This window comes from Ursus americanus, chromosome 3 (genome assembly GCF_024610735.1).
Source record: "Ursus americanus isolate L20-20 chromosome 3, mUrsAme1.1.p, whole genome shotgun sequence".
In the NCBI taxonomy this organism is placed as follows: domain Eukaryota; kingdom Metazoa; phylum Chordata; class Mammalia; order Carnivora; family Ursidae; genus Ursus; species Ursus americanus.
In genome coordinates, this window is record NC_142129.1 from 102609719 (window position 1) to 102622243 (window position 12525).

The following is a 12525-nucleotide window of genomic DNA, read 5'->3' on the forward strand; positions in this document are numbered from 1 at the left end:
TTGGGCGGGAGAATGGGCACTGCTCTCTGAGACTCTGGCGACTTTCGAAGGCCCCCCGCGGCAAAAGGCTGGGGCCCACGCTCCCACTCGCCAGTGGCCTCACCTCGGCCGACCCCTCCGCTCTCCTCACAGACGGCGGATCGGGACCGCAGCCTCCTGGGAGCTAGCCCTAACCCTAGGGCCGCCCCGGAGGGGCCCCTCCCAAGGGGCCTGGTGCCGCAACGCCGGGGTTTGGGGACCCCCAAACCCCAGCGCCAGACTCAACCTAGTGCCCCGCAGCCACCCGGGCCGCTAAGGGCGCCTCCGGTCAATCAGGGTGGGAGAATGGGCAGGGCCTTCTGAGTCTCTGGCGACCTTCAAAGGCCCCCCCGCCAAAACGCCTGTGTCCACGCTCCCGCTTGCCAGCGCCCTCATCTCGGCCCGCTCCTCTGCTCGCTGCAGAGCTGGCGAATTGGGCCTACCGGCCTCCTGGGGGCAAACCTAACCCTAGGTCGGCCCCAGAGGGGCCACTCCCAAGGGGCCTGGCGCCGCAACGCCAGGGATTGGGGACCCCAAGCCCCAGCGCTGGACTCACCCTGCCTCTCCGTCGCCACCCGAGCCACTAAGGGCGACACCGGTCATTCAGAGTGCGAGAAGAGTCAGTGCCTTCCGAGCCCCCTACGGCCTTGGAAGGTGCTCCGCGCCAAAACGCTGGGCCCACGCTCCCGCTTGCTGCCTAGGCGATGGCTCAGTTCTGCCGGCCTCCTGGGGGCTAACCCTAACCCTACGTCGGCCCCCGAGGGGCCCCTCCCAAGGGGCCCCTCCCAAGGGACCTGGCGCCACAATGCCGGGGATTGGGGACACCGAGCCCCAGCGCTGGACTCACCCTGCTGCCCCGATGCCCACTGGGCCGCTAGGCGCGCCGCCAATCATTCACTGTCAGGGCCCTCGGAGCCACAGCAACTTTGGAAGGCCCCCTGCGTCAAAACGCTGTGTCCCTCGCTCCGCTCGCCAGCGCCCTCATCTCGGACCGTGACTTCACTCCCCGCACAGCCAGCGGGTTGTGCCTGATGGCCTCCTGGGGGCTAACCCTAATACTAGGTCTGCCCCCCCAAGGGGCCCCTACCAAGGGACTTAGCGCCACAACGCCAGTAATTGGGGAGCCTGAGCCTCAGCGCCGGACTAACGCTGCTGCCCCGCTGCCTTCCGGGCCGCTAGGGGCGCCGCCAGTCATTCAGGGCGGGAGAACAGGCAGGGCCCTAGAGACTCCGGCGATCTTCGAAGGTCCCCCGCTCCAAAACACTGGGGCCCACGTTCCTGCTCGCCAGCGCCCTCACCTCGGCCCACCTCACTGCTCACCGCACAGCCAGCAGATCGGGCCTGCCACCATCCTGGGGGCTAACCCTAACACTAGGTTGGCCCCTGAGGGGCCCCTCCCAAGAGGCCTGGCACCGCAACGCCAGGGATTGGGGACTCCCAAGCCACAGCACCTGATTCACCCTGCTGCCCCACTGCCACCCGGGCTGCTAGGGGCGCCGCCGGTCATTGAGGCGGGAAAACGGGTAGCGCCCTCGGAGTCACAGCGACTTTCCAGGGCACCCTGCGCCAAAGCGCTGGGGCCCACACTCCTGGTCACCCGCACCCTCACCTCCGCCCACCCCTCCATGGGCCGCACAGCCAGTGGATCGGGCCTGCTGGCTTCTTGGGGGCTAACCCTAACCCTACGTCGGTCCCCAAGGGGCCCCTCCCAAAGGGCCTGACGCCGCAACGCTTGTAATTGAGGACCCCAAGCCTCAGCGCTGGAGTAACGCTGCCGCCCCGTTGCCTCCTGGGCTGCTAGGGGTGTTGGATATTCAAGATGGGAGAACAGGAACGGCCCTCGGTACCCCGGCGATGTTTGAAGGCCTCCCGAGCCAACATGCTAGGGCACACGCTCCCGCTGGCCAGTGCCCACACCCCAGCCCGCCTCTCAGCACGCGGCACAGCGGGCGGATCTGGCCTACCGGCCTCCTGGGGGTTACCCTAACCTTGGATCGGCTCTGGAATGGCCCCTCCCAAGGGGCCTGGTGCCGCAACACCGGGGAATGGAGACCTGAGTGGCAGCGCCAGACTCACCCTGGCGCCCTGCTGCCACATGGGCTGCTAGGGCGCAGCCGGTAATTCAGGGCGTGAGTACAGGCACTGCCCTCCGAGACCGCGGCACCTTTGATGGTCCCCAGCGCCAAAATGCTGCGGCCCACGCTCCAGCTCGCCAGCGCCCTCACCTTGGCCCACATCTCTGCTCGCCGCATAGCCAGCAGATCGGGCCTGCCGGCCTCCTGGGTGCTAACCCTAAGCCTAGGTCGGTCCCCGAGTGGTCCCTCCCAAGAGTCCTGGGCCCGCAACACCGGGCATTGGGGACCCATGAGACCCCATCGCCGGAATCAACCTGCAGCCCCACTGTCACCCGGGCCACTAGGGGCGCCGCCGGTCATTCAGGGCGGGAGAACAGGCAGAGCTCTCCGAGCCCCTGGCGACCTTCGAAGGCCCCCGCTCCAAAAGGCTTCAGCCCTTGCTCCCGCTCGCCAGCGCCCTCACCTTGGCCTCCCCTCCGCTCGCTGCACACACGACGGATCGGGCCTGCCGGCCTCCTGGGGGCTAACCCTAACCCTAGGTCGGCCCCCGAGGGGCCCCTCCCAAGGGGCCTGGCACGGCAATGCCGGGGATCATGGACCCCTGAGCCCCAGCGCCGGACTCACACTGCCGCCATGCCACCACCTGAGTGGCTAGGGGCGCCACTGGTCATTCAGGGCGGGAGAACGGGCAGGGCCCTCCAAGCCCCCTGCAAAGATTGAAGGCCCCCCGTGCCAAAAGGCTTGGGCCCACGTTCCCGCTCGCCAGCGCCCTCACCTCCGCCTGCTCCTCCTCTCGCCATACAGCTGGTGGATCTTGCCTGCCGGCCTCCTGGGGGCAAACCCAAACCCTAGGTCAGACCCTGAGGAGCCCCTCCCAATGGGGCTGGCACCGCAACGCCGGAGATCGCGGATCTCCGAGCCCCAGTGCCGGAATCACCCTGCCACCCCGCCACCTTCCGGGCCTCTAGGGGCACCGCCGGTCATTCAAGACGGGAGATCAGGCAGGGCCCTCCGAGCCCCAGGCGACCTTAGAAACCCCCTGTGACAAAACCCTTTGACACACTCTCCCACTGGCCAGTGGCCCCACCTGGCCTGCCCCTTCGCTCATCTGACAGCAGGCGGATTGGACCTGCCAGCCTCCTGGGGGCTAACTTTAACCTTAGTTCGGCCCTCCAGGGCCACTTCCCAAGGGGCCTGGCGCCACAAAGCTGGGGATTGGGGAACACCAAACCCCAGCGCCGAACTCACCCTGACGCCCCTCTGCCACCCGGGCTGCTAGGGAAGCTGCCGGTCATTCAGGCGGGAGAACGGGCACTGCCCTCCGAGACCCTGGTGACCTTCGAAGGCCCCCCGCGGCAAAACGAAGGTGCCCATGCTCCCGCTCGCCAGCGCCCTCATCTCCGCTCGCTCCTCCTCTCCTCGCAGAGCCAGGGATCACCTGCAGGCCTCCTGGGGACAATCCTAACTGTAGGTCGGCCCCAGAGGGGCCGCTCCCAGGGGCCTAGAGCTGCAACGCCAGGGATTGGGGACCCCCGAACACCAGCGCCAGACTCAACCTGCCACCCCGCCGCCACCCGGGCCACTAAGGGCGCCGCTGGTCATTCAGGGCGGGAGAACGGACAGGGCCCTCCGAGCACCCGGCGACATTCAAAGGCCACTCGCATGAAAACACTTGGGCCCACAATGCCGCTCACCAGCGCACTTACCTCCGGCCGCCAATCCCCTCCCCTCACAGCCTGCGGATCCGGACTGCCAGCCTCCTGGGTGCTAACACTAACCCTAAGTAGGCCCCTGAGGGGCCCCTCCCAAGGGGCCTGGAGCAAAAACACCGGGGATTGGGGAACCACGAGCCCCAGCGCCTGACTCACCCTGCCTCCCCACTGCCACCCGGGCCGCTAGGGGTGCCGCCAGTCATTCAGGGCCGGAGAACGGGCATGGCTTTCCGAGTCCCCGGTGACCTTCGAAGGCCCCCCGCCACAAAAGGCTTGGTCCCACGCTCCCGTTCGCCAGCGCCCTCACCTCGGCCCGCCCCTACGTTTGCCGCACAGCCGGTGGATCGGGCCTTCGGCCTCCTGGGGGCTTACCCTAACCCTGGTCGGCCCCTGAGGGGACCCTCCCAAGGGGCCTGGCACCTCAAAGAGGGGGATTGGGCACCCCCGAGCCACAGCGCTGGACTAAACCTGCCGCCCCGCCGCTTCCAGGGCTGCTCGGGGCACTGCCGGTCATTCAGGGCGGGATTTCAGGCAGGGCCCTCCAAACCCCCGTAAACCTTTGAAGGCCCCCCGCGCCTAAATGCTTGGGTCCACACTCCCGCTCGTGAGCACCCTGACCTCGGCCCGCCCCTCCGCTTGCGGCACAACAGGAAAACGGGCCTGCCTCTCTCCTGAGGGATATCCCTAACCCTAGGTCGGCCCCAGAGGGGCCCCTCCCAAGGGGCCTGTCACCGCTACGCTGGGGATTGGGGACCCCCGAGCCTAAGCGCCGGACTCACCCTTCCGCCATGCCACCACCGGGACCACTAGGGGAGCTGATGTCATTCAGGGCGGGAGAACAGGCAGGGCCCATCGAGCCCCCAGCGACCTTCAAAAGCCCCCCGCATCAAAACACTTGGGCACAGGCTCCAGCTCGCCAGCGACATCACCTCGGCCTGCCCCTCCGCTCATTGCACAGCCAGAGGATAGGGCCAGCCGGCCTCCTGGGAGCTAACCCTAACCTTATGTCATCCCCGAGGGGCCCCTCCTAAGGGGCCTGGCGCCGCACTGCCGGGGATTGGGGACCCCTGAGCCCCAGCGCCGGACTCACCCTGCAGCCCCGCCGCCACCCGGGCCACAAAGGGTGCTGCCGGTCATTCAGGGCAGGAGAATGGCAGGGCCTTCCGAGCCCCCTGCGGCCTTCGAAGGCGCCCCACGCCAAAACGCCTGGGCCCACGCTCCCGCTTGCCAGCGCCCTCACCTCGGCCCTCCCCTCCGCTCGCTGCCTAGGCGGCGGACCTGGCCTACCGGCCTCCTGGGGGTTACCCTAACCTTGGATCGGCTCCAGAATGGCCTCTCCAAGGGGCCTGGTGCCGCAACACTGGGGAATGGAGACCTGAGCGGCAGCGCCAGACTCACCCTGGCGTCCCACTGCCACAAAGGCTGCTAGGGCGCCACCGGTAATTCAGGGCGGGAGTACAGGCACTGCTCTCTGAGAACCTGGCGCCTTCGAAGGTCCCCCATGCCAAAACGCTGGGACCCACGATCCAGCTCGTCAGTGCCCTCACCTTGGTCCACCTCTCTGCTCGCTGCACAGCCAGCAGATCTCGCTGCCGGCATCCTGGGGGCTAACCCTAACCCTAGATCAACCCCCGAGGGGCCCCTCCCAAGGGGCCTGGTGCCGCCAACCCCGGGGATTGGGGACCCCAAGCCTCAGTGCCAGACTAACCCTGCCGCCCCATCGCCACCCGGGCTGCTAGGGGCACCACTGGTCATTCAGGGCGGGAGAATGGGCAGGGCCCTCTGAACCCCAGTTAACTTCAAAGGACCCCGCACCAAAGCGCTGGGGCCCACACTCCCTTTCGCCAGCGCCCTCACCTCCGCCTGCCCCTCTGCTCACCACATAGCCGGCGGATCGGGTCTGCCGGCCTCCTGGGTGCTTATCCTAACCCTAGGTAGGCCCCCGAGGTGCCCCTCCCAAGGGTCCTGGTGCTGCAACACCGGGGATTGGGGACCCCCAAGCCCCAGTGCCAGACTCACCCTGCCGCCCCGCTGCCACCCGGGCCGCTAGGGACGCCGACGGTCATTCAGGAAGGGAGATTGGGCAGGGCCCTCCGAGCCCCCGGCAACGTTCGAAGGCCCCCCGAGACAAAATGCTGGGGCCTGCGCTCCAGCTCGCCAGTGCCCTCACCTCGGCACCCACCTCCCCCTCACTGCACAGCCTGTGGATCAGGCCTGCTGGTCTCCTGGGTGCTAACCCTACCCCTAGGTAGGCCTCCAGGGGCCCATCCCAAGGGGCCTGGCACCGCAACGCCAGGGATTGGGGACCCACGAGTCCCCAGCACCAGAGTTACCCTGCCGCCCCGCTGCCACCCGGGCCGATAGGGTGCCACCGGTCGTTCAGGGCGGGAGAATGGGCAGGGGCCTCCGGGCTCCTGGTGAACTTTGAAGGCCCCCATGCCAAAAGGCTTGGGACCACTCTCCCACTCGCCAGTAACCTCACCTCAGCCCGCCCCTCCGCTCGCCGCACAGCCGGCATATCGGGCCTGCCGGACTCCTGGGAGTTAACTCTAAACCTAGGTCGGCCCCCCAGGGGCACCCCCAAGGGTCCGGTGCCGCAACGCCAGGGATTTGGGACCCCCAAGCCCCAGCACCAGACTCACCATGCCACCCCGCCGCCACCCGGGCTGCTAGGGGCGCCGCCGGTCATTAATGGCGGGAGAACGGACAGGGCCCTCTGAACCCCAGTGACCTTAAAAGGACCCTGCGCCAAAGCGCTGGGGCCCATGCTCCCGCTCGCCAGTGCCCTCACCTCCACCTGCCCCTCCGCTCACCGCATAGCTGGTGGATTGGGCCTGCCGGCCTCCTGGGGGTTAACCCTAACCCTACGTCGGCCCCAGAGGGGCCCCTCTGAAAGGGCCTGGTGCTGCAATGCTTGTAATTGGGGACCCCGAGCCTCAGCACCAGCTTAACGCTGCCGCCCCACTGCCTCCTGGGCCACTAGGGGCGCCGGACATTCAGGGCGGGAAAATGGTCAGGGCCCTCCGAGCCACAGCGACCTTCCAAGGAACCCTGCACCAAAACGCAGGGGCACACGTTCCCGCTCGCCAGCGCCCTCAGCTCAGCCCGCCTCTCCACTTGCCGCACACCCAGCGGATAGGATCTGCCAGCATCCTGGGGGCTAACTCTAACACTAGGTCAGCCCCGAGGGGCCCCTCCCAAGGGGCCTGGCACCGCCAATCCTGGGGATTGGGGACCCTGAGCCTCAGCGCTGGACTCACCCTGCTGCACCGTCAACACCAGGGCCGCTAGAAGCGCCGCTGGTCATTCAGGGTGGGAGTATGGGCAGGGCCCTCCGAACCCCTATGACCTTCAAAGGACCCCACGCCAAAGTGCGGGGGCCTACACTCCCGCTCGCCAGTGCCCTCACCTCTGCTCACCCCTCCGCGCTCCCACACAGTTGGTGGATCGGGCCTGCCGGCCTCCTGGGGGTTACCCTAACCTTGGATCGGCTCTGGAATGGCCCCTCCCAAGAGGCCTGGTGCCACAACACCAGGGAATGGAGACCTCTAAGCCGTAGCCCCAGACTCACCCTTGCTCCCCGCTATCACACGGGCTGCTAATGGCGCTGTCGGTAATTCACGGCGGGAAAACAGGCACTGCCCTCCGAGACCTTGGTGCCTTCGAAGGCCCCCCACGCCAAAACGCTGGGTCCCACGCTCCCGCTCACCAGCGCCCTCACCTCAGGCCACCCCTCTGCTCGCCTCACAGACGGCGGATCAGGCCTGCCGGCTTCAGTTTGGTTACCCTAATGCTAGATTGACCCCCGAGGGGCCCCTCCCAAGGGGCCTGGAGCCGCATCACCGGGAATGGACCTCAGAGCCACAGCACCGGGCTCACACTGGCATCCCGCTGCCACCCGGACTGCTACTGGCACCTCTGGTAATTCTGGGCGGCAGAACGGGCACTGCCCTCCGAGACCCCGGTGCCTTCGAAGGCCCCCCGCGGAAAAACGCTGGGGCCCACGCTCCCGCTCGCCAGCACCCTCACCTCAGACCACCCCTCCGCTCGCCTCACAGATGGCGGATCGGGCCTTCTGGCCTCCTGGGAGCTAGCCCTAACCCTAGTGCCACCCCGGAGGGGCCCATCCCAAGGGGCCTGGTGCCGCAACGCCGGGGTTTGGGGACCCCCGAGTCCCAGCACCAGACTCAACCTGCCACCCTGCTGCCACCTGGTCCGCTAGGGGTGCCGCAAGTCATTCAGGGCGGGAGAACAGGCAGGGCCCTACGAGGCCCTGGCAACCTTCGAAGGCCCCCCCATGCCAAAAAGCTGGGGCCCTTGTTCCCGCTTGCCAGTGCCCTCACCTCCGCCCACCCATCCGCGCTCCACACAGCAGGCGGATCGGGCCTGCCGGCTTCCTGGGGGCTAACTCTAACCCTACCTCGGCCCCCAAGGGGCCCTTCCCAAAAGGCCTGGTGCCACAATGCCTGTAATTGGGGATCCCGAGCCTCAGCGCTGGAGTAACACTGCCACCCCACTGCCTCCCGAGCCACTAGGGGCACTGGACATTCAGGGCGGGAGAACAGGCACGGCCCTCAAGACCCTGGTGACGTTCAAAGGCCTCCCACGCTAAAAAGCTGGGGCCCACACTCCCGCTGGCCAGCGCCCACACCTCAGCTCGCCTCTCCGCTCGCTGCACAGTGGGCACATATGGCCTGCCGGCCTCCTGGGGGTACCTAACCTTGGATCGGCTCTGGAATGGCCACTCCCAAGAGGCCTAGAGCTGCAACACCAGGGAATGGAGACCTCTGAGCCGCAGCCCCGGACTCACCCTCGCGCCCTGCTATCACACGGGCTGCTAATGGCGCTGCTGGTAATTCACGGCGGGAAAACAGGCACTGCCCTCCAAGACCCCGGTGCCTTCGAAGGCACGCGCCAAATGCTGGGTCCCACACTCCCGCTCACCAGCGCCCTCACCTCAGCCCACCCCTCCGCTCGCCTCAGAGACGGCGGATTGGGCCTACCGGCCTCAGTTTGGCTACCATAACACTAGATCGACCCCCAAAGGGCCCCTCCCAAGGGGCCTGGAGCCTCATCACCGGGAATGGACCTCAGAGCCACAGCACTGGACTCACCCTGGCGTCCCACTGTCACCTGGACTGCTACTGGCGCCGCTGGTAATTCTGGGCGGCAGAACGGGCACTGCCCTCCGAGACCCCAGCGACATTCGAAAGCCCCCCGCGTCAAAACACTTGGGCATAAGCTCCCGCTCACCAGCGAAATCACCTCGGCCCGCCCCTCCGCTCACCATATAGCCGGCAGTTCGAGCTGCGGCCCCCTGGGTGCTAACCCTAACCCTAGGTCGGCCCCTGAGAGGCACCTACCAAGAGGCCGGGCACCACAATGCCAGGGATTGGGGACCCACGAGCCCCAGCACCGGACTCACCCTGCTACCCCGCCACCACCTGGGGCGTGAGAACTGGAAGGCCCTCCGCGCCCCCGGCGACTTCCAAGGCCCCCTGCACCAAAATGCTTGGGCCCACACTCCCACTAGCCACCACCCTCGCCTCGGCCCGCCCCTCCGATCACCGCACAGCTGGCAGATTGGGCCTGCTGGGGGTAACCCTAAACATAGGTCGGCCCCTGACGGGCCCTCCGAAGGGGCCTGGCGCGGCAACCCCGGCGATTGGGGACCCCCGAGCTCCAGCACCAGACTCACCCTGCCGCCCCGCCACCACCTGGGCCACTAGGGGCACCGCCAGGTATTCAGGGTGGGAAACAGGAAGGGCCCTCCGAACCCCTGGCGTCCTTCTAAGGCCCCCTCACCAAAACGCTTGGGCCCACGCTCCCGCTGGCCAGCGCCCTCACCTCGGCCCAACCCTCCGCTCGCAGCACAGCCGGCGGATCTGGCCTGCCGACCTCCTGGGGGCTAACCCTATCCCTATGTCGGCCCGCGAGGGCCCCCTCCCAAGGGGCCTGGCGCCACAACCCCGGGGATAGGGGACCCACGAGCCCCAGCGCTGGACTCACCCTGCCGCCCCGCCGCCACCTGGGCTGCTAGGGGCGCCGCCGGTCATTCAGGGCGGGAAGACGGGCAGGGCCCTCCAATCCCCCAGCAACCTTCGAAGGCCCCCCTAGCCAAAACGCTACAGCCCACGCTCTGGCTCGCCAGCGCCCTCACCTCGGCCCGCCCCTCCACTCGCTGCACAGTCTGCGGATTGGGCATGCCGACCTCCTGGGGGCTAACCCTATCCCTAGGTCAGCCCCGAGGGACCCCTCCCAAGGGGCCTGGCACCTCCACGCCGGGGATTGGGGAACTCCGAGCCCCAGCACCAGACTCACCCTGCCGCCCTGATGCCACCCGGGCCTCTGGGTGCGCCGCCAATCATTCAGGGCGGGAGAACTGTCAGGGCCCTCCAAGCCACAGCGACCTTCCAGGGACCTCCCTCCAAAATGCTAGGGCCCACGTTCCCGCTCGCCAGCGCCCTCACCTTGGCCCACCTCTCTGCTTGCCGCACAGCAAGAAGATCGGGCCTGCTGGAATCCAGGGGGCTAACCCTAACCCTAGGTTGGCCTGAGGGGCCCCTCCCAAGGGGCCTGGCGAGGCAATGCTAGAGACTGGGGACCCCGATCCCCAGCGCTGGACTAACCCTGCCTCCCCGGCACCACCCGGGCCGCTAGGGGTGCCGCCAGTCATTCAGGGCGGGAGAACGGGCAGGGCCTTTCGAGCCCCCGGTGACCTTCGAAGACCCCCCACCACAAAAGGCTTGGGCCCACGCTCCCGTTTGCCAGCGCCCTCACCTCAGCCCGCCCCTCCACTCGCCGCACAGCCGACGGATCAGGCCTTCGGCCTCCTGGGGGCTTACCCTAACCCTGGTCAGCCCCCGAGGGGACCCTCCCAAGGGGCCTGGCACTTCAAAGCGGGGGATTGGGCACCCCCGAGCCACAGCGCTGGACTAACCCTGCTACCCCGCCGCCACCAGGGCTGCACGGGGTGCCGCCGGTCATTCAGGGCGGGATTTTGGGCAGGGCCCTCCGAACCCCCAAAAAGTTTGAAGGCCCCCCGCGCCTAAATGCTTGGGCCCAGGCTCCTGCTCGCCAGCACCATGACCTCGACCCGCCCCTCCGCTCGCAGCACAACTGGAAATTGGGCCTGCCTGTCTCCTGGGGGCTAACCCTAACCCTAGGTTGGCCCCTGAGGGGCCCCTCCCAATGGGCCTGGCGCCGCAACACCAGGAATTGGGGACCCCCAAGGCTCCATGCTGGACTCACCCTGCCGCCTCGCCAGGACCCGGGCTGCAAACGGCGCCGCTGGTCATTCAGGGCGGGAGTACTGGCAGGTCCCTCCGAACCCACGGAATCCTCTGAAGGCCCCCCACGCCTAAATGCTTGGGCCCAGGCTCCCGCTCACCAGCACCCTGACCTCGGTCTGCCCCTCCACTCTCGGCAACCTGGAAATCGGGCCTGCCTGTCTCCTGAGGGATATCCCTAACCCTAGGTCGGCCTGCAAGTGACCCTCCCAAGGGGCCTGGCACCACTACGCCAGGGATTCGGGACCCCTGAGCCTAAGCGCCGGACTCACCCTTCCGCCCTGCCTCCACCAGGACCACTAGGGGCACAAATGTCATTCATGGCAGGAGAACGGGCAGGGCCCTCCGGGCCCCCGGAGACCTTCGAAAGACCAATGCGTCAAAACATTTGGACACACGCTCCCGCTCGCCAGCGAAATCACCTCAGCCTGCCCCTCTGCTCAATGCACAGCCAGCGGATAGGGCCAGCCAGCCTCCTGGGAGCTAACCCTAACCCTATATCATCCCTGAGGGGCCCCTCCCAAGGAGCCTGGCACCGCACTGCCGGGGATTGGGGACCCCCGAACCCCAGCGCTGGACTCTCCCTGCCGCCCTGCCACCACCCGGGCCGCGAAGGGCGCTGCCTGTCATTCAGGGCAGGAGAACGGGCTCAGCCTTCCCAGCCCACTGCGGATTTCGAAGGCACCCCACGCCAAAACACCTGGGCCCACGCTCCCGCTCACCAGCGCCCTCACCTTGGCCCTCCCTTCTGCTCGCTGCCTAGGCAGCGGATCAGGCCTACTGGCCTCCTTGGGGCTAACCTTAACCCTACGTCGGTCCCCGAGGGGCCCCTCCCAAGGAACCTGGTGCCACAATGCTGGGGATTGGGGACCCCGAGCCCCATCACCAGTCTCACCCTGCCCCACCGTCGACACCCGGGCCGCTAGGGGCGCTGCCAGTCATTCAGAGCTGGAGAATGGGCAGGGCCCTCCGAACCACCGGTGACCTTCAAAGGACCCCTCGCCAAAACGCTGGTGCCCACACTCCCGCTCGAGAGCGCCCTCACCCCCGCCCGCACCTTCGCTCTCCACACAGAGAGCGGATCGGGCCTGCCGGCCTCCTGGGAGCTAACCGTAACCCTACCTCGGCCCCCGAGAGGCCCACCCCAAGGGCCTGGCACCACAACGCCAGGGATTGGGGAACCCTGAGCCTCAGCACCTGACTCACCCTGCCGCACCACCACCACCCGGGCCGCTAAGGGTGCCACTGGTCATTCAGGGCAGGAGAACGGGCAGGGCTCTCCGAGCCCCTGGTTACATTCGAAGGCCCCCGCTGCAAAATGCTTGGGCCCACAATCCTGCTTTCCAGCGCTTTCACCTCAGCATGCCCCCACTCGCCGCACAGCCAGCTGATTGGGTCTGCCGGCTTCCTAAATTGCTAACCCCCACACTA